General features: G+C 41.8%; 1 protein-coding gene across 2 annotated transcripts in view; it reads right to left on the bottom strand.

The window, feature by feature from the left end:
* CTNND2 (catenin delta 2) overlaps positions 1-20425 on the bottom strand; it is a gene marked incomplete at its 5' end in the record, with an annotated part of 962722 nt that overhangs the window by 359494 nt on the left and 582803 nt on the right. The gene's annotated exons all lie outside the window — the stretch shown is intronic.

Raw genomic sequence — 20425 nt, forward strand, 5'->3', positions numbered from 1 at the left:
CCTTCTTGTTTCTAACATCCTAAAGTCAGTTCACCAGTACACCCTGTGGGTTCTGCCTTCGAAGTACTTTACTTCAGACGTTATCACTCAGGCCTGTGCCTCAGGGTCCTTGCACATCCAGTTCCCAGCAGCTCAAATACTCTTCTCCCAGCTGTCTGCTGAATGACACCCATTTCTCATTTCAGTCTTTATTCAAACGTCACTTCCATAGAAAAGCTTTCCCCACTGCCCTGTGTAAAGCAGCACACCACTTCATCCTCTAGCTCCTTATCTTGCTTTATTTTCTTCAGGACCCTTTATCTAAATATGATTGTATTTCTTTGTTTAACATCTCTTTCCTCTGACTACTCTGTAAGTTCCAACATAATAGAAACTGTGTTTGTTTTCCAACACCTGAAAAGTGCCAGGTCCATGGTTGATGCTCATATAAGTATTTGTTAAATAAAGAATGTTAAATACCTACACCATGATTTTGTGCAATATAGATATTTTTAAGAAGACCCCAAATAAATATTTATAAATTAAAAAAATGTACGTTCAACGAACATCTTAAAGTAATCCTGCCATGTCATTTGCAAAATTTTTTGCATGACAAATCACAGGCTAAGTCCACAGTTCTTTTCAATGTTGCATATTTGGATTTTCTTTAACTGATGGTCAGAATATTTTAGTAGATCATATTTTACTCCAAAATGATTAACGTGTTTCCTATTTCCATGAAGCCATTATGCCTACAGCTGTAGATGCACGCGCACCGACCTGGCATTTGAAAACACTCATCACACTTGAAATGGAAATGATGCTGAGTGTTGTACTGTTGTATAACTGAACAGTTGTACCATTCTACACGGACTTCACCTTCAAGCTCATAAGTCAAGGAATTGCTAACTCGATTCAACTGGCACAGTCCACTTATAAGAGAAGCAAGTATCAAAAGGATATTAAATTGATGCTCAAATGCATTTTGTGTAACTCTTTTTTCTTTAGTTTTTGTCAAGTCTGTTGACAGGTTTTGGCAGGAAAGAGTTCTTTGGGAATATTAATATAGTTCACTTTCACTCCTAGAAGTAAAATTGCTTCAGTTTTTTATATTTTTTTTCACTCAGTTTTTTGTTGATCTAAATATTGGTGCCCTCAGACAAACCAGCAACTAAATTACAGTTTTTTAAAAAAACCTCTGTGGGTGAGGAAATAGTATAGAATATTAAACATTTAATCAGTTCACAAATAGAAAAGGAGAAGTATCTTAAAGCAAAACAAAAAGAGGTACTCTTTAATCTTCAAAAATTCTGAAAAGAAACACCAGTGCTTAAGATTAAAGAAACAGAATGTAACACAGCTTTATGTGATCTGTTTTCCACCTTGATAAATATGAAGATGTCTTCAATATATTATGCAATAAATAATATCTACTATGTTAAATATTCACACACATTATCCTTTCTTTCTCAGATAAATGCAGAGCTTAACAGTACATTCTAAAAATCAGTTTATTATCTTTCTAATACATGTGACATAAAACTGAAATGGTAATGGATCCACCACCAAGCAAAGTAGAATTCAAACAGTTTGAGCTATCAGAAAACTCGACAGAAAAGTGGATAATATTTTACAAAATAGTGATTTTCTATATATGCATGTTGCTGCACTGAAAATATTTATTTGTCCATTTTTGTCACCTGCAGACGTGAATGATAATAAAGATGATTAGGTCAAATCAATAGTACCCTCCATAGATCACCCACTGTGTTCTGCAGTATGGCTGCCACCAGCCCATTGTCCTGGGTCCATCTCCATGCTCTACCCAGGGGACACTGGTAACAGGACACAGGTTTAAAGCTTCAGACGACAGTCATCAACCTAGAGAAAGTCGCTCTGATTTACTACTAATATTACACTCTTCATCACACCTGCACATACCGCTATTGAAGAAAGACCTGTCATCACTTGCAAAAGCCACCCCAAATTATGGCCTGATCAACACAAGACATTTAGATAATGATGTAATAAAAATGTAAAGTTGCAATTGTGATAAGTTCATAAAAAATGGGAAGTAATACAGCTGAAAGAGAAAGATGGGAAACGTGTGCGGGAACAGATTGCTTGGTTTCAAAGAGATTGCAGAAATACCACACGTAGGCACACATGCGTGCGCACACACATACACATACGCACACAAGTGTAATGAACAAGTACTGGGTCAAGATGTGGTCATTGGTGAAGAGATTCTGAACACAGAAGACTAGCTATTAGCACTGTCTCCCATGTCTGATCCTAAAGCAGAGGCCAGTTTCCTAAGTCCAGCCCCATTCCCCTACCTTTTATGACCTTGATTTGAGACACAATGAAATCTGTTTACACCATCTCCCAGCCCCAAGTCCTTCTGACCAATGCAAAGGCTCACACACCGTGCCCCCTGGTGGTGTCCTGTCCCCACTTCTCCTCCATATATCTGCACCTTCCATGCTGGATAACTTTTGCTCCCTGCATGCAACATACTCTTCTTTCATGTGAAACTCATCATCAACCTGCCGTAGGAACGGCCTCTTCTCCAAGTATCTCATGAAATTTGCTCTGGAAAGCCTTCTCTAGGACTTCCCTGGTGGCTCAGTGGTTAAGAATCCACCTGCCAATGCAGGGGACATGGGTTCGATCCCTGGTCCGGGAAGATCCCACATACTGCGGAGCAGCTAAGCCCGTGCACCACAACTACTGAGCCTGTGCTCTAGAGCCCACAAGCCACAACTACTGAGCCCGGGTGCCACAACTACTGAGTCCGCATGCCACAACTACTGAGCCCACGCACCACAACTACTGAAGCCTGCGCACCTAGAGCCTGTGCTCCACAACAAGAGGAGCACTGCAGTGAGAAGCCCACACACCACAATGAAGAGTAGCCCCCATTCGCCACAACTAGAGAAAGCCCGTGCGCAGCAATGAAGACCCAACACAGCCAAAACATAAATTAATTTTAAAAAGAGAAAAAATGTTTTCAAACATTGCCAAAAAAAAATTTTAAAAAGCTTTCCCTACCTCCTGTCATTAAATGCTCCTGCTCCAGAGCTCAGCATTTTACTAGCACATGTTATAGGACTGGAACTAGAGATCTGTCACTTTCCACAGACATCTCAAAGTTTTTTGAAAATGTGTATACACCTTAATCATCTCCATAATTTTAATGATATCACAGTATTTGCTGCAAAGAATCTCTGATGACATAAGGAAGGCAGAGTTGTAGAATAATATGTAATAAGTATTTGTGAATTGCCTCCAAAAAGATTAGCAACATAAATGCACTATCCCCCATAAAAGTTCCATTGAAGTGCCATTTTTGTATATAAAAAAGCAGCAAAGTTATTACATTGGGGTGATTCTTGTTTTCTATATTTTATGGAATTGCACAATAACATATATGTATTTTGAGTGGGCTCTTGAATGCGTTTACTATGTAAGCTCTGTTCCTCTGGACAGCTATAAGATAAAAAGTTATTTTACTACAAGCAAGAGACTTGAATAATGTGTATGGTATAGGATGAAACATAGTCAAAGTCAAAATAGATTTCTCTCAAAGTATGGGTGTTCTCCTTTGGCAGGTAACAAAGCACATGTATGTAATTTTTTGAGGAATTAAATACTTTCAGAAAGCTCCTATGTATACCTACTCTGCGTATGGAGATACCTACACTCTGGGGAATGCTACAGGACATTTTGTTGAAAGATATATGTGTAAACTTAAGTGATAAGAGGGCAAAAGTAACACGGTCTTTAGTTCAGTGGGCAGATGTGATCATCTGTCAACCATGTTTGTCCACAGTGTAGTTTATTTCATGAATACCTGAGACACCACTTTAGCACATGAGATATACTTCTGATTGTTTTCCACACACTCTGACTCATATTCAAAGCATTTTGAAAGTCAGTGAGTCACCTGACCTAGGATGACAAACTAGTGGAGAAAGGTAACTAGTCAGTCTGCCATCAGAGAGGAGGCGGCCACTAGGTAAGTTCTTCCCTCCCAGTGGCACCAGTTTGAAAAGGTTTGAAATCAATCTGCCCTTCCTGGTTTTGAACTTGCCGCCCCAAGAGAAAGAGCATCACATGCTGAAAACTTCCTGAGGGCAACTAATAAGACTCATGGTTGATAACTTCATTTCACGTTTCTTCCAAATACTTCATGCTTTATGCTTACTTTTTCCTTATCTTTAGGAGAGTTTTAAAAGATGGTAGATGACAAAGACAAGTCTCTTTGGATTCAAAGACTTTAAAATCAGCACTCCATTTCACTTCTCCACTAGAAAGACTTCCTTCACAAAGGTCTCTGTCGACTCTGAGGGTGAGATTCTTCCACATCTTTTCAAACACCCCAAGCCCAGCAAACCATGGCAAGTTTGGGGAAGAGGCTCACACCTTATATTATTCTAGTTTTAAAAACTATGAATGTTGTCAAATAAGATATTAGTAAAAGTGAAGTAAGAAAGAAGCTATAAAGTCACATGTACTATTAGTAAATGGACTCAGACAGTGGCAAGAAATAAGTTTCTGCAGGAGACCTACTACCTCTAGGTAGTTTAAAAGTACATAATATAGACCTTGAACTATCTCACGGTGTAATCAACTAGTTTATCGCTTCTTTACAACAACATAAGAAACTTTTTCAAGGGCTTTTTCAAAATAAATGGCATACCTTTGAATCATTCCTAATGTTTAAATCTAATAACTTTATTAAAAACCTAAATTGACATTAGCGTGCCATTACTCAATCTCTGTAAAAATATGGTGGTCTTTAATGGTCCCTACTTTCTTTTCAATGTGCTAATATTTCTATTAATATTTTCATGATTTTTTTTTCCTAAAAGATAAATCTGGGGCATACTGATCTCTAGTGTCCAGAATTAAACTCTGTGTGTGTGTGTGTGTGTGTGTGTGTGTGAAAATTCGGTATTTGCCAAGTTTCCATTCCTCTGGAGAATCTTTTTCGCTTCCAAATTTCTCAAATTATAGGGCTCTGTTTTTGGGTTTTTTTTCTCTCTCTCTCTTTCCCTTCCCTTCCCATCCTTTCTTTAGACAAATCTGCAGGTTTCTGTAGACCCTCCAGGGGGAGCACAGAGAGAAGCAAAAGAGATCATACTTGATACTGGAAGAAGGATTTGAATTTTCCAGAAGTAAGAAGGGAAAAGGGTCTTTCCATTGAGAGAAGAGATTGCGAAAAAGCACAGCAGCCTCAAAGGGCACAAAATCTCCTGTAAAGGCGGAGCACTGGATCACACAGACAGTGGAATGGAGGAGAAGGGTAGAGATGGGGTCCAGGACTTCAGGTGGTACAAAGTTGCAGAGAGTCTTTTATTTCAGAGTGTGGATTTGGATTTTATTCCATAGGCAACAGTGCATGAGTGAAAGCTCCTAAGAAGGAGAATGAGGTGATCAAGGTCGTTTTGACCGTGGTGTTTTGGGGGCAGGAAGGAGGATGCCTAGAACTGAGAACCGGGGTCAGTGGGACCAGGTGAAAGGCTTTGCGTCTTTCCAGGTAAGTGATGACAAGGGTCTGCATTAAGGGAAAAGCAGTGGGGCTAGAGGGGGAAGTCCAGATGAATGGGATGTCAGAGATGAAGCCAATGGCCAATGTTGTGATCTGGGAGGAGGAGAGGGACGTGACAACTCTGTCCAGGTTTTTAGCTTAGGACATAGAAGGCTGCAGGGAGCACAGACTTGAGGGACCAGAACAGATTTTGAGTCTTTGGAGATAAAATAGAAGGCTTCTGAGGTATCCGGAACAATTACCCAATGCGTGCAAACGTGGCCCTCAGGAGAGGAGCCTGGCGTTGGGGATAGAGTCTGGGCAGGTGGGCTGTGGGCAGGTTAAGCAGACGGCAGCTGGGAATTCTGACCAGCAAGCAGCCCAGGATGGGATTCCAGCCTCCACGAACGGATGGGAATCACCAGAGCAGATAAGCACCTCGCTTTAGGGGCGCTGAGCTGAGATGCTGCATTTTCAAGGTGGGCTCAGGCCCTTGGTTCAACTTGCTGTTGAATCCTACGAAAATGACTAACACTGTCTTCATTGTTTCTGATTCCAGGGCCTGGAGGGGCTACACCGGCTGATAGGGGCAGAAGGGTCTCTGGACAAGCCCAAGGAACCCTGTTCTTAAGTCCCTAAGCCAAATATCCACAGGTTCCAAAGCAACAATAAAGAATAACGCCCAGGGCTTCCCTGGTGACACAGTGGTTGAGAGTCCGCCTGCCGATGTGGGGGACACGGGTTTGTGCCCCGGTCCGGGAAGATCCCACATGCCGCGGAGCGGCTGGGCCCGTGAGCCATGGCCGCTGAGCCTGCGCGTCCGGAGCCTGTGCTCCGCAATGGGAGAGGCCACAGCAGTGAGAGGCCCGTGTACCGCCAAAAAAAAAAAAAAAAAAAAAGAATAATGCCCAAACCCCTTTACAGGTAATGTTTCCCATCAGACAGAAATCCTGCTACACGACACCTATGCAACAGCCTCCCTGCGTGCGGTGTTCTCCAGGTTACAGCCTACCTATCATTTGCCACGTGTAACCACTTGAAACCCACCCGGGAAAACCTTAAAGGGTGCATATTAGAAGGTAATCTCATGCTCTCTTGGTCGCTGAAATTTACTAACGACACTTTTCCCATCGATTGCAGGGATCATTGAAAGAAAATATGCTCTCTGCTTGCATTAACCACCTTGGAAGTATTTGAGAGTATCTCCTTTGCTTCTCTTTTCTTAATAATATGAAAAAACTAAATGGTGTCTAGCCTAACAGCGTCGGGGGCACATCAGGTGACTGGCAGGGGAGAATGCTGGCTTCCTTGAAAAGATGAAACGCCCAAGGCTTCTCAGCCTGAGGGCAGCCTGCCATCGCTGCCACAGTGTGCCATTGACCGCGGAGAGGGTAAAAGGATGGGAAAAAGTATAGTTGGCCCATTGTTTAAAAGGGACTCCACACATCCTCATTGGCTGTGTATTAATTGAAAGAAACCATTTGTTTTGTGGCTAAAATAGTTTGCTTCTGAAATCTGCTAAGGAATGAGTGCTGATTTCTCAAAAAAAACTCAAAGCCAAGTTTAATTTTTCCAGCTTTCAACCTAGGGACACATTATCCTTTTTTTCTAAAGAGTGAAAGCCTTAAATGGAAATCAAAGTCTGAAGCACAAGAACTAACCCTCTTTTCCTGAACTGGTGTTTAACAAGAGCTGACACTACACATTTCCTTTCTTCTGAGAAACTAGTTCAAAGGTCAAGCCTAATGGAAGTCTTCAGAAGTTTTATTTTCCTTTGCAGGCTTAATGAAAGGCTCAGAGCTTGACCGAGTAAAATCTAGATGATGAAGTAATCTCAGATGTTGAAGGAACCTCCGTGACCTTTCCCTTTAAAATAATCATCTGTAGGAGATCAAAAGACAGTGCCTGGTTATTTCATTAAAAATATCGTATAAAAAGGTCCATATATACATCTATCTGTATATCCTTTGTTTTCCATAATCATAAAGATCTGACTGTAAATTTTTTCTTTAGGTTTGAGCTATGTTCATGGATATGAATAGTACTCAATGATCAAAACATATGATGGGGCTTCCCTGGTGGCGCAGCGGTTGGGAGTCCGCCTGCCGATTTAGGGGACACGGGTTTGTGCCCCGGTCCAGGAGGATCCCACATGCTGCGGAGCGGCTGGGCCCGTGAGCCATGGCCGCGGGGCCTGCACGTCTGGATCCTGTGCTCCGCAACGGGAGAGGCCACAGCAGTGAGAGGCCAGCGTACCGCAAAAAAAAAAAAAAAAAAAAAAGATGATTAGAGCATACAATATTTGATACACTATTATTAAATATAAGACATAATTTTATTTAAAATGCTTCCTTTAATGAGAAGGATATAGCGTTTTAAAAAAGTAGTTTATGACTCCATGAACGAATGCTATTCTTTGCTAGAATGAGACAGGTCAGGACCAATCTTTCTATTTTTGGCTCTTATAGATGCCGGTTTTGAGAACCTTGTTCACATAACTATACAGTGAGGTCCTGGATGAGTGCGAGGTTGGCCTTTCTTTGTAAATAAGGTAGAGAGAAAGGGAGGTGGAACGGAGAACAGGTTAAAGGCAGATAGATGTTGGTGAAGATGAACATCTTGAAACTGAGGCCTTGGAAGGCTCAGTGTTCCTCACCCAGCCTGGGACACGCCGCCTCAGCCTCAAAGCTACCTGCCCAGGATTTAGGGGGTTCGACTCCTATTCTGAACCTCAGAAAGCATCAGGACAACAGAGACAGTATCGCTGCTGCCTTCCACGTGTGTCTTACTTTCTCTCTCCTCCCTCCCAAGGGCTCCAGGTCCCTGTGCTTCCTGACAGCTTAGTCCCAGACTCTTCATCGGGGGTGCAAACTCCACAACAATGTGTGACAATATATCAAGGTCTTTTCTTAATGAGGCAGAATGAAAATGCCTGGGCAATACTGACCTTCAGATCAGGGCTTCCTAAACTGAAGTGCAAAATGCAGCCCTGGGGATCTTGTTAAAATGCAGATTCTGATCAGCAGGTCTGGGGTGGGGTCTGGGATTCCGCATTTTCTAAAGGACTCTGCTTGGGAGGCACTTTGGCTGTAGAGGATGGTTTTGCATCCACCTCCATGCTGGCCACCTGATTTTGTAGGAGCAGCGCACAAGGCACGGCTGAATCCCCAAAGAGCATGAAATGCCTGCCTCCACGATGAGGAGGCTCAGTCTATCGGGGGATGCTCTGGGCTGAAACTAATCAGAGAGACTGGATGTGGCTAAGTATGACGATGGGTCTGCTGGAGGTCAAAGGCAGGCAGGTAAGGGAAAAGAGAGGAGAAATAATAAGGCTGTGAGCAAATCTAAGCGATTCCGGCACGATTCATTCAGATGACCTCAGCTAGCTGAGGAAGGCTCCAAAGGAGAAAAAAGAGACATTAGGAGGATTTGGCTGGGACTAGGGAGAGGGAAGGAATTGTTGGGTATCTTTGAAAGGCAGCTGAAAATTTTGATGTTTTAAAGGGAAGAACACCATCTCATAAATTCCAGTACTTGGATAATAATCAAAGAAAACAGTTCCCTGAAGAGAGCACTTGAAAACAATCCATGAGGGGATGAAGCAAACTGTGTTACAACTTAGACTGTGGATGCAGTGGTTAACTGAATAAAGTCAGCCTACGTATTTTGACAGAAAAGATGACCAAGACATAGCACATGAATAAAAGAAAGCTACAAATAATAAAGATATGATATAATTATTGCAAAAATACAGAAGAAGGGGAATAGATATTGTGAGAAAATTTTAAAAAGTAAATTATGTCTTTACAAATTCATGCTGCAATGTTTTGAAAGGCGACTTTAAATTTTGTTGATTATATGATCAAATATATATTTTGAACATGTGGGTTCCTAAATTCAGACTTTTCTTCAAATAAGAGAAAACTCTGACAGCAAAAGTCAAATGATCCTATTGCCTTATTATGCCACTAATATTCCAATACAATAAAAAGCACATTTGTGAGGTCAAATATGATTAACATCTTAATGTCATAGCTTGATTTCTAACTTCTGCAATAAACCAGATGTGATATTTGAGAGAAGTTTCTCACTATAGATCAGTGATTCACTTTCACGTGCACAGAAATCACCTTGGTGTCTTGTTAAATTGCAGATTCTCGTGCAGTAAATGGATTTCTAACCAGCACCCAGGTCCTGGACCACAGTTTGCATAACAAGGCTCTAGAGAGGGAGCTAGAAAGTGTAAGTTTTGGTCATTTTAGCATTCGTAATTTTTTAAGTACAAAGATATAGTCTAATATAAGATTCAAAATGTGGTGGATCGAGATACTTCATTTCAATGATTTAAAAACTGATGGAATGAAACAGAAAAGACAGTGATTATTTTGTAGAAATTATTCCATTCCATAAGTGGGTAGGACCAATTTATCAAAGCACTAGTGACTTATTATATGAGGTTGATTTGGTCATAGGTTTAATGGTTTACATGTAAAACTAGTAACACTACTCTTTGATCTGGAATCTCATTTTCCATAACCTACACAAACTTTTTCAAATTTACAGAAGATAAAGTATACATGTGGACCTACATGTGATATTTTAAACACTATACAAAATTCATCTTCTGGGCTTCCCTGGTGGCGCAGTGGTTAAGAATCTGCCTGCCAATGCAAGGGACACGGGTTCGAGCCCTGACCCGGGAAGATCCCACATGCTGCAGAGCAACTAAGCCCGTTCACCACGACTACTGAGCCTGCACTCTGGAGCCCGTGAGCCGCAACTACTGAGCCCATGCACCACAACTACTGAAGCCTGCATGCCTAGAGCCCATGCTCCGCAACAAGAGAAGCCACTGCAGTGAGAAGCCCACACACCGCAACGAAGAGTAACCCCTGCTCACCACAACTAGAGAAAGCTAGCGCACAGCAACGACGATCCAACACAGCCAAAAATAAAAACAAAAAAATAAATACATTTATTTCAAAAAATTTGTATTCAGAAAAGGCACATCTATATGAGCAAAATGACTGGCCAGGTAAACTGTCTCCTTTGGGGCCTTCTGAGAGTGGCGATCATACCCCCAGAAGCCCTCCTTTGGGGACACATATAACTTAGATTATTGTAAAATCTCACCACAGCTGAATACCTTTGGGATTCCCACTGAACCAAAGGCAGCTCTGCCTAAGAGCTCCATCCAGTGTGTTTTACCCTGGACACCCACTGGTAGGTCCAAAGACAGCCTCTTGTATTTGCCTGCTAGGGCTGCCATCACAAAAACCCACAAGCTGGAAATTGATTTGATCACAGTTCTGGGGGCTGGAAACCCAAGATCAAGGTGCTAGCAGGTCTGGTTTCTCCCGAGGCCTCTCTCCTTGGCTTGCAGACAGCCACCCTCTCCTTGTGTCCTCACATGGCCTTTTCCCTTATAAGGACACCAGTCTTGTTGGATTAGGGCCCCATCCTGATGGCTTCATTAACTTAATCACCTCTTCAATGACCTTCTCTCCACATACGGTCCCATTCTGACGTCCTGGGGGCTGGAACTTCAACATATGAATTTGGGGAGACACATTTCAGCCCTCTTGAATTCAAGTCTGAATTCAAGGCACTGTAGAGTGACACACAACTGAAGAGAGATGCAGAGAGAAGACAAGGCAATCCTGGCAGTCAGTGTTAAGACACAAGAAGGAGAGGGGAAGGGGATCAGAGGGGGACAGGGGGCAGTGGCAGAGTGGCCAAGGCCCCGCACCCCAAAGCTCTGCACGAGGCCCCAGCAAATGCCTACTTCTCAGGGCCATGCTCGGGAGTTCCTGCCAGGGCCCCAAAGCAGTTTTTGTATCCAGAACCGTGATGTGGTTTTCAATGAGACCTGCCTAGCTGGGGCTGCTGAAACAGCTTCCTGTCTCTTTCATACCCCTCTGGAAACTTACAACAAGCTCCTATTGACTGAGATAACCAGAGGGCATTTTTATTCCTTGCAATTTGTAAGTGCTTATTGCAGTGAGTGAGCTAATGCTGCATGTTACATACAAGCGCTTCAGTAGATGGTATGGCTTGAATGACCTGTATGTTCTATGGAGATGTACATAAGGGTCTCGTTATATGTTGCATGCTTTGCCTTCATTTTTATTAAAGCAACAGTGTAGGGTAATCAAACAGAAACTCCTTTCCTTTCTAATGGATACAAATGAAAATTTATAGTCATCAAGGATTGGCAGTTACTTAAACAGGGCAGGTCTAACCTGTGTGTGTGTGTGCACACTGCTTCACAGACACGCCCAGATTGTGGGTTCCTAATGGCCACTTTGACAATATTAGCAGTACTGCCTATTACTTTCATGCTGATTTATGGTGAATTTAAATCTGGTAACGTTTCAATAATCTTCAAAACAAAGCCCAGCAAATATCTTGGAAGGCCCCCAGCAGAAACATCGTAGTTTATCTACAAGAGCCTGTGTTTTACATTTTCTTCTTTAAAGTCAGAAGCATTTTTACTGCAGTAGAGATATTAATTGCCACTTATCTTACTGACTTCTTTTCTGATATAAAATAGCCTGGCTTGAAATACAGCCGACTTTTTTGTCAAGAAGAGACAGGAATAGGAGGTCTGTTGGTTCCTGGGAGAAATGAGACGCTTTTTCTTCTCTGTCTGCTTGGTTTGTGTTGGTTGCAGCCTTTCTGATTTAGGACCTTTGAGGTCTGAGTTACCACCTTCATCTTCAGTGTGAGGAAAAATGAACCCCAGTAGAAGCCATGAAATAGAACTTTGGCTCTGAAAGCAAAAACCACAGTAGGAGCTCCTGAGGTTATTAAAATAGAATTATGTGGTAGCTGGTATAACCAGTTACTAAGGGAAATTTTTAATAAAACTGTAGCAGATAGTTTTTGTTTAAATTTGATTTATTTTTAAGTTTATATGATTTCAAATGAGATTTTTTCCTATTTGTTTCCTAGTTAATATTCCTACCTCATCGCTCCTATCCAAAAGTTTCTAGTGTCCAAAATGGTGCTGGCTGGCTGTTGGTACTCAATAAATATTTGTTAAATGACTGAATGAAAACATTTCAAACTTATAACCCTTAGGTAGTACTTCTCAAATAATATTAATAACAAGTTTTATTCTACACAATAGTATTGTGCCATCTAATTGAAGAAGCTCCTTCACATTCATAATTTTAACTGTGAGTCTTACAGCTAATGTATTAGCTAATATATGATTATAATATATTATTATTTTATTTAATCATAAGATTAAATACATATGTATAAGTGTATATTATGTATATTAAAAGTATATGTATAACTGAATCATTTTGCTGTACACCAAAACTAACACAACATTGTTAATCAACTATGTGCCAATATAAAATAAAAAAAGAAAAGAAAATGTTAGGAGATTAAAGAGCTCATATTAGGTAACATATTTGGCAAGTAATAAATTATATAGGACACTGAGTATGTTCTCTTTACAAATGGGCTTCAGAGCTTCCCACAAAGTGGTGGAAGGCACTGTTTTGCAAGGGGTTACGTTCGAGAGCCACGGAGCCATTTCCATTCATTCTTCTTCCCCATGGTCCCATCTGCTGCTCTTCCAGATGACCTTGGTTTCTGTCTATTAGTAGTGCCTGGGCAGCCTTTAGCTGGCTGTTTTATTTTCTTTCCTTTTTATTGTGGTAAAATAAACACAACATAAAATTTACCATTTCAACCATTTTTAAGTCTACGGTTCCCCGTACACTGCCGTGCAACCACCACCATCCCTGTGCAGAGCTTCTTCATCATCCCCAACAGAAACTCTATCTATTAAACACAAATTTCCCAACTCCCTCCTCCTCCTCCTCACCCCTGGCAACCACTACTCTAATTTCTGTCTCTCTGTTTTCGACTACTCTAGGGACCTTATACAAGTGGAATCATACAGGAGTTGTCTTTTTATATCTGGATTATTTCACTTATCATAACGTCTTTAAGGCTCATCCATGTTGTAATATGTGTCTTCCTTTTTAAGGCTGAATAATATTCAATCCAGTGTACAGACCACATTTTGTTTATTCATTCATCCTTTGATGGATGCTTGGGTTTAAACAAGAAAAGGGGAAAGGGGGATTCACAGAAGATACTGGAAGGAAAGGCTGACTACCTTGGTGAGATGACCAGTCAGACTAAGCATAACAAATCATCCCACGACTCAAAGGCTAAAGACAATAAGCATCATTAATTATCTCATGGCTTCTTTGTGCAGTAATTCAAGACAGAGAAGAGCAGGGACAATTAGTCTCTACTCCACAATGTCTGGGATCTAAGCTGGAAGACCCAAAGGCTTGACTGGCACTGGGGGATCTGCTTTGGAAGTGACTCCCTCACATGGTGGGCAAATTGGTTCTTTCCCATGCAGGCCTCTCCACTGGGATGCTTGAGAGCCTTAGGATGTTGAACTGGTCACAGAGGCCACCTCTGATTCAGAGTGAGAGAGGCCCCACAAAGGTGTGAGCACCAGGCAACAGTGTGATTAGGGACATCTTGGACACCACCTACTACAAACCTTATTACTGCTCATTATATAAAGTAGGCTAAATATTTGGAGATTTTTCAGAAATGATTAATACTTTAGAATATTACTGCTTTGAAAAACTTGAAGATATTCAGGAGAAATGTATAATTCTAGTCAGTCAGCAACTATATTCAAAACTGTACATATATGCACCCCAATGTTCACAGCATCACCATTTACAGTAGCCAACACATGGAAGCAGCCTACGTGTCTGCTGATAGATGAATGGATAAAGAAGATGTGGTGTATACACAATGGAGTATTACTCAACCATAAAAAAGAATGAAATAATGCCATTTTCAGCAATATGGATAGACCTAGAGATGATCATACTAAGTGAAGTAAGTCAGACAGAGAAAGATGAATATCTCATGATATCACCTATATGTGGAATCTAAAAAAATGATACAAATGAACTTATTTACAAAACAGAAATAGACTCACAGACATAGAAAACAAACTTATAGTTACCAAAAGGGAAAGTGGGGGAGGGATAAATTTGGAATCTGGTATTAACAGACACTGACAACTATACATAAAATAGATAAACAACAAGGACCTGCTGAAAAGTGCAAGGAACTATATTCAATATCTTGTAATAATCTATAATGGAAAATAATCTGAAAAAGAATATATATATATATATATATATATATATACACACACACACATACATATAACTGAGTCACTGCTGTACACCTGAAACACTGTAAATCAACTATACTTCAATAAAAAAATAAAAATTAAAAACAAAAACGGAAAAAACAACCCAGTATACACAAGCAAAGAAAATAAGGTAAAAGGCCAGGATTTCTTTTTCACATTCACTGGGATAATACTGAGCATCTGAAGCTAATTTTACATTACCCACCTGTTCAGAGAAATGATTTCTGCTACATTGTGGCTTCTAAGCCAATGGTTCCCAAACGTTTGTCTGAAACCGACTTTGATTATTTTTTCATAGGGGCCCCTTTATGCAACTGAAAAGACTGCCCTATATTCCAAGGTTATTTCATGTCTGCCTTTCCTGTGTGCTAAGAAGTGGCCGGAGGAGACTATCTGCAAAGTAAAAGCCCAGCTACCCTGGGCTGGCACCCACATGGCTTTTGGAATGGAACTAGTGTTTGTATTCCAAAAATGTTTGGAATCTCTGTGTCACATTTCAGTCCTGGGGAGTCACCCCAGGGGCTCACTGTAGCATCTGTCAGTACAGAGCAGCTGATGGTAGATGGAGGCCCTCACTTTTGGGGCCTCTATGCAAATGGCCCAGTTATCAAACACAACCAGAGTTTTCTTGGTGTGGTGGCTTCAGCTCTAAAGAGCTTCCAAAACTGGTGGCCTATGGGCCCTGTTCTAGCATGAAATTTTAAGCAAGAGGCACATGAAAAGAGCAAAGCACAGAGTGAAATGCCCCTAGAAATCTGAAAAGGTAAAACAATGAAGACACATGTCTCATCTCACTTGATGAGATGCCTTTCAATACATAAAATATTCTGCTTTGCAGGAACCCCACCCACTGGCTTTCCCACTGGATATCTTCTTCTCTTTCTACTCGTCCCCTTCCCCATGCTTCTCTTCTTATAGAATTAAGTGGAGGTTAGAACACACTCAGTTCAGCAAACCCGTTAAGGTAGTTGGACATGATCTTCAGTAGATGAAAGAATTTAAGTTACTAGATTTATAATGTATCATGAACAATGGAAATATCAGTTCAACATGTACTTTTTCTTACTACAAAATGCTCATTTTCTCTCTACAGATGTCAGTGCCTCCAAATTAATGAGCACTATTAGCTGCAAAACATCTCAAGAAGCACTGGAAATTAATTTCCATTAGTTACAAACTGACAGTCAACTACCACCTGCCTTGTAAGACAATAAAAGTTCTGAATGCTCCATTTTGGTCCTCAATTAAATGTTCAAAGTCAGATGGTGAAGAAAAGTGACTGAAGCCATCCAGAAAAATATTAAAACTGGTTTGTGTGTGAAATGATCAAAGGGGATTTCAGATTTTCGCTTGTGGTAGGATAAACAGGGAGGTTTTGAGGATAGACTGAGATTGGCTTTCCATAGTTACAGCAGCATAAGTTGAATAACGAAGAAAGGAAATTCTTTTCATAATATGGTCACGTTCTCTGAGAAGCATAGAGCCCTTTAAAGAGCACATAATTTCAAAAGGCTGAACATAACTATGTGGATGCCGATTAAAGACGGAAATAAACAGCCGGGATGTACTTTCCAATATTCTCACAGCTACTCGGATTTCTGAAGGGAAAACAAATGTTGTGTTTCTCTAGTTTTGTGAATTTATATTTTTAGTTTTCAACATTCTATCAACATTGACTTGAAGAATGGAACCTGTTTAGAATGACTTTTTTAAAATGGTAAAACAAAATAAAAGCGAAGCACAAAAGCTGGGAAAGCAGACTGATGGATAAACAGACAAGAAGCAAAATCAATACCTTGTTACTATGTGTCTTTTGTCGCATTAAAAATCAAGTTCTTACGTAAGTTTTGCAAATCTTATCTCTGGGTAACTGTGTGCAGAACCGATTAACAGATAGTTTATTTATGTACATAGACACACATAATATATGTATATGTATACACATAATCTATGTGACATATACGTAGATGCCACTTTCCTTAATAAAATCAAATGTAGGGCTGTCAAGGTTCCCCCTAGAAGGAGACAGTCCTTGAGGAATGACGGACTGCGGAAGCCAGTTCTGTCACCCTGGATTTTCTTGGTTTCTCCTTTTTCCTTGGGGGGTTCCCACTCGTGGGAACCAACCCTGGGGAAGAGGGATGCTCTTGTCTGTTTTTATAATATTATTCAATACTGGACCCACAACACTTTCCTTTGATTCCTTTTGAAGCACAAACCCTTCTTTTGATTCCTTCAAACCACCTCCCAGAACTCTAGAAAGTATCAAGTGGGAAGTGAAAGGAGAGCATGCAGAAGGGAAATAGAGGCAGAGACCCCAAAACGGAGCCCCGAGATTTAGGAGCTTCTGTTCCAGGTCTGTGGGCCACTCTAATCATCCTTGAGATTCCAAGGAAAGAGGCTGCCGCACTGTTGGTTCTCAGCTTGTTTGTAAGGGGCACTGTTTTTTAATGTTCACACTCCTTTTGGGCCCTTCAATATTCTGATCATTTCTTTCACAAGGAAGATGAAGAGAGAGATTTACTTCCTCCCTCCCACCTGTAGCTTAGCTTTCTGCTTCATCCTAAATGACTGTCAAAGAATGACTTCTGGGCTTCCCTGGTGGCGCAGTGGTTGAGAGTCCACCTGCCGATGCAGGGGACGCGGGTTCGTGCCCCGGTCCGGGAAGATCCCACATGCCGCGGAGCGGCTGGGCCCGTGAGCCATGGCCGCTGAGCCTGCGCGTCCGGAGCCTGTGCTCCGCAACGGGAGAGGCCACAACGGTGAGAGGCCCGCGTACCGCAAAAAAAAAAAAAAAAGAATGACTTCACCTGCAAGAGCCTACTCTCTCTTCAGTATGAGACTATTTAAGCCCAACAGACACACAGACACAAACATATGAACCTGGTTGTCAGTGAGAAAATAGAGATGAACCTTAAGGCAGGAAGTAAGATGAATTACTAGCAAAAGTAATACACTGAGGGCTGATAACAACACTGCAAACTCATTATTTGTTTTACTTAGGAATCCAATATGCCATTCCTTTAAACCATCAATTATCTTTATTTTGATGTTATCATTGTACTTATCATTACTGGGGACCTTAATACTAAGACTAGAGTTGCTTGATGTTTCAGAGTTCTGACTTCTAGGGACCCGAGATGGCCCCCTGAGGCTAAATGGTGTCACCAGAGTTCATCTCTCATATAAACAGATTGGGTAAAGATTTCATGATAATTAAATTATCGAATGGAACTTCTCAGTTGCTTTGAATCAGGGGAAAGATGTTATTTCTGTTCCTAAAACAGGGAATGAGTGTAGTTGGCTTTAAGTAGAGGGGTTAACGTTAAGTTCTGGAAAGACTGCATCAGGATATATGACAGACACACTGGTAGATCATTAGAGACACAACTTAAGTGACCAAAGACAGATATTCCTGGCTTCATAATGGAGACCAAACCCAGGATCACCACGGCCACCTTCAGAGAGGCTGGGTAGGGGAGGGGGAACCCTGCTGGGAGGAGGGGAGGGTGTACAACAGCCTTTGCTCCCGTGGGAGGCTCCAGGTAGCGTGGATTTGGCTTTTTGCCCTAAATGAGGCAGAAAAGTCCAGTGGCCCATTTTCGAGAGCAGGGACTTGATTTTCTCAGGCGCCTGTGCACCCCTGGGGGTCTGGCTAGTGCTGGAGGCCCCAATGAGTGGTTGGCTCTTGGACCAGGTGTGAGCTACAGGCTCACCTTCTGAACCTGGGGTAGAGACTGTTTTACCAAAAGCATGTGGACTGAGGGGAAGGATGGGGCTGGTTCTCAGGAGGAAAGCCTGTAAACCAGAAAAAAACAAAGCAGAGATTTCTACCATCACAACTGATGGAGTATCTGCTAATGACTCATTAACCAACTAATTAGTACCCTGGGTAGAAGGATGCATCTGGGATGTCGCCATGGTCCCCATGCCAGAACCCGCTTTGGTATAAATGAGGTGAGGGCGTAGTATTACAAATGAGTCGCTCTTTTAGAAATGCAATCGTTCACTCCTACGAGGGATTCCGAAGACAGAAGGCGAAATGAGTAATCTGGGCTCTGGGAGAATCAAGATGGGCACAGACAAGTATTGTGTGTAAACACTGCTTTCCTTTCAGTTGATAAAAGGAATCCTGAAAAGGAGGCTTTTGTAAAACAAACAAAATCCTTTTGCAGTTGGAGTCTTCCCTTCCATCTTCCGATTCTGCTTCCTGGCCGTGAGGGCCCAGGTCTCAGTTTTCCCTCCTCACTGCCCCCGCTGGCCTGTGCTCTGGCCTCCCCAGATGCCCTCCCATCCCTGGCCTCCCAGCAGGGCATCCCCCCGGGATCTGCTCGCCGGTCTTTGCCACTCGGCCGCACGCAGCCTCTGTGCCGTCACCCACTTCTTCCACGTCTCTGACTCCCAAGTGCCATTCTCAGCTCGAGGCTTGGGCCACAGGTGCTCCTGATGGCAGGCGCTGTGCTGGCAGCAGAGAGGCAGTGGTGACAACAGTGGGCCCTTCCCTATGCCAGGAAACGCCCCAAAGACCTTGAGGTCTGAACACGTGTCATCTCACAGCAACTTCATGAGGAAGGTGCTTTTATCATTTCCGCTTTACACACATGCACACTGAAGGCAGAGCAGGTGAGCATCACGCCTGGAATCATGACTTGCTGAGAATCCTTTTCCCCTGGGTGTTAGACGCCCTTTACAACCCAGACCTCCTCTACTCTTCCCGTGGTGGATGAGAGCCTGCACTGCAGGGCTGCACGAGATCATCACCTGGGCTGAGAGGGGAGAACATTTGAAATTCTACTTATTTACTTAACCAAACAAAATAAAGCAATTCAGAACGATCATACTCCACAGGTAGGCACTGGCCCTCTCACTGGGCTCACATTTCAGATGATGGTACATTTTTTACTGGAAGCCACAACACAGCAAGGATGACAGTCACACCCTTGATAGTTTGACCACTATTGCTATTGATGTGTGTCGGTCCATGTGATGTGTGCCGGTCCATGTGAAGTTTTAGATTATATGATCTAGCTTTAAACTAACCCTCCCAATACGAACAAGGTAGCACAAATGATTCAAGCATGGCCAAGGGCTAAGAAAAGAGCTTCGCTCACCCATCTATCCACACCTGGAGAGATGAACATCAGCCATGTTAACCAGCAAAAACAGTGATAATATACTCAGATCTAACATATTCAACCATATTGCTCTTTCTAAAGAAAGGTTTTTATGATTAAAAGTGTATACTGGTCTTTCACAGCTCCCTAAATGTCTATTGACAGATGAATGAATAAAGAAGATGTGGTATATATATGATGGTATATTACTCCGTCATAAAATAAGTATGAAATAGTACCATTTGCTGCAACATGGATGCAACTAGAGATTATCACACTAAGTGAAGTAAGTGAGAAAGAGAAAAGCAAATGCCATATGATATCATTTATATGTGGAATCTAAAATATGGCACAAATGAACGTATCTACAAAGCAGACTCACAGTCATAGAGAAGAGACATGTGGTTGCCAAGGGGGAGGGGGTGGGGAGGGATGGACTGGGACTTTGGGATTAGCAGATGCAAACTATTATATACAGAATGGATAAACAACAAGGTCCTACTGTACAACACAGGGAACTATATTCAATATCCTGTGATAAACCATAATGGGAAAGAATATAAAAAAGAAAGCATATAC

This window comes from Mesoplodon bidens, assembly GCF_964165515.1.
Source record: "Mesoplodon bidens genome assembly, chromosome: 4".
NCBI lineage: Eukaryota > Metazoa > Chordata > Mammalia > Artiodactyla > Ziphiidae > Mesoplodon > Mesoplodon bidens.